This window comes from Monopterus albus, unplaced genomic scaffold (genome assembly GCF_001952655.1).
Source record: "Monopterus albus unplaced genomic scaffold, M_albus_1.0 scaffold99.1, whole genome shotgun sequence".
Lineage (NCBI taxonomy): Eukaryota > Metazoa > Chordata > Actinopteri > Synbranchiformes > Synbranchidae > Monopterus > Monopterus albus.
The window spans coordinates 68,109-71,044 of NW_018127979.1; positions in this window are offsets into that span (position 1 = coordinate 68,109).

A 2,936-nucleotide genomic window follows, 5' to 3' on the forward strand; every position below is an offset into this window, starting at 1 on the left:
AGCACAAAGTGAACAACACAGACTTTTTAGTGGCATGCCCCCAGAGCAGCTTCAGTACAAATAATTAAGACAATAATCAGTAGATTAGTCAGTGACCCTTGCGATTTTTAAAATTTCCACCCATTTACCTAGGGTTTTTATTTGTCACCCGTATGATTTAGACTTAACAGTACTTTCACAAGTAGCTCTCAATGTTACTAGAGGTTATGAAAAAAGAAATATAGAATATCACCAGCCCCATGTTTTAAATACCCCTGAAGTTGCTTTAAAGGAGCAATAATCAATATTTTTCTATCGACAAGGGATCATTTAACTACTTGTAGAGGGGTTGCTCATAGTGACAGACCCACAGAGTAATCATCTGCAGTCACCTAATGAGCTGTTACCAAGGTAACATCTTAAATACTGGCCTTTTATTTGTAACAAAGTGTTTTTACACTGTGGTATTGCTACTTTTGTTTAAGTAAACAATCCGAGTACTATTCCACCACTGCAGATAGTGGATAATGGTGTTGAATTTCTCTAGTGTTTTACAGTTTTCTTCAGGGCTTGTGCACAGTCTTGAGAACGATTATTATGTTGCTGTTGCGTTACTATGGCATCTTGTCTTCTCTCCGTAAATTTTAAACACCATCACTGCTTTCGTAACATCTTGCCAAAGAGCTGCAGCTAAAGAGGAGCCAGCTGGCAAACACAGGCATGTGTGTGTTGTCCTTCTGAATAAATAAATGAAGTGAAAATATCTATAAACTGTGAGATCTTCACCACATCTCTCCTCCTCACATTCTGCTCTTACTTTATCCTGTTCGCCACTCTTCGCTCCTCCATCTCTCACCTCCACTCCTCTCACTTCCTCAGCAGAGGGCCTTGCTGTGGATTCCCAGAGTTCCTTGCAGCTCCCAAGTCCCAGTGGATCTGTTCCTCCATTTGGTGTCGTAACAAACCAATCCAACGCCTCTACTCCTCAGGACATCCAGCCAATCACAATGCAGCACTGCAATGACACACTTGCACACATAAGCATCTCTCACCTTCAACATCACACCAAGGTTGTACAAGGATACAGCAGTGTGTGTGTGTGTGTGTGTGTGTGTGTGTGTGTGTGTGTGTGTGTGTGTGCACTGGGAGCTGGAGGATGAACCTGTAAAACCAGTACAAACACAATGATTTAATAACTGATCCCAGTTTGGGATCAGCAAATCTTCTTGCTGTTCAGCATGTCGGTCAGAAATTGTTCTTCCTAAAGGGATAATGTGACCTTGATTTTGTGGGAAACATTTGGAATAACTTTGTTGCTGTGAGTCGGATGAGAACATTCACACCGCTCTTGTATCCGTTCACATGCACAACCTGATGATAGCACAAGAAAGAAGAGCAACTGTTTAATTTTTCAAGCATAAACACCAAATCTGTGTTGGTGACAGATTCTCAGATGGAAGAATTCACTGCTTTTTTTGTCTTATACAACAGTAAATTAAAGATCTTGGATTGCTGTTCAGGCAAAACGGGACATTTAAAGACATCACCTTGTGCTTTAGGATGAATTCTTCAGTCTGATATTTAACTGATAATTATTAGAAAATAATCAGCAGGTCAAACATTAAAGAAAATAATCAGGTGCAGCAGCTATGACAGAAAATGGAGGCAGAATGCAAATACAAATTCAGGTTAATAACAACTCAAACAAATCCATACCCTTTGTTTGATATCTTTGTCATGACACTGTAGCTTGCTGTTACTCTCCAGACATCGGTTCCCTCACTATCTGAGGTTACAGGCTCCTGAGGAATGTTTTGCCACCACATCATCCTTTGTGGTTTGTGTAACCCATATCTGTGTTTTGCTTTTGTTTTATGATAGATACAACTCAAGCAACCAGGGCAGAAGGCATCACATCTGCACCTGGAAAACTGCCATAAACTACTGCACAGTGCACTCTCACATTTTTGATAAAAACTTACTCCAGTCTTGGACATTTCTAATATTAATAATCTTATGATGAAATAATTATATAAATTAAAGGTGAAATGTGTAAGATCTAAAAGGATTTATTAGCAGAGTTGGGCTATAGTGTGCATAATTATGCTTTCAATAATATGCTATTGCCAGAAAATAAGAATAGTTGTGTTTTCTTTATCTTAGAATGAACCTTGTATATCTACATAGGAGTGGGTCCCCTATCATGGAGGTCGCCATGTTGAACCGCCATGTTTTTCTGCAGTAGCCCAGAACAGACAAACACCACACTGGTGTGAATTTCACATTTCCTCATGAAATAGCAGCCTGGATTTGGAGAAGGTTGTAAGACAAAAACAAGTAACATCAGAAACAAGAGGAAGCATTGTCATGAGTTTAAGAAATATTATTTGAATAAATGGAGAATCATAACTAAATTTTAACACAAGAAAAAAGAAACCAGTGTGAATCCCTGTCATCAAAGAGGAAACAGGATAATGTTAACTGTAGTCAAGTGAGCTGTCAAATGCAAAAACCCATGCAGGCCAGCTGCCGTTCAACTTTTGCTGCACTTCTTTTCATGCAATTACAGTAAGGGTGCTTGGAGAGGCTAGGATGGACATTTAAAGTCTGGCTTACTATTTACTAATAGGCATAATAAAATGGTATTATTACACATCCTAATATGAAAATTACGCTCCGCTCAAGTGAGTCACAGTTGGCTTTTGTTTGGTCTAGTGAGCTGCAGTTGTTTGGGTGTGCAATTTGTCCTACATTTTCGGTAATCGCTGTTGAACACCGTGTATGAAAACTTTGCTGAACATTGCAATCTACAACCTCACTGATAGATGTCACTAAATCTCACATATCACATCTTCGAAAAACAAAACATCCTGTAATTTTTCTGGTGACTGTTGCTGCGAGGTAAAAAAAAAAAAAATACTGTGAACATAGTCAGGAACTGGAAAAAGTTAAAAAAA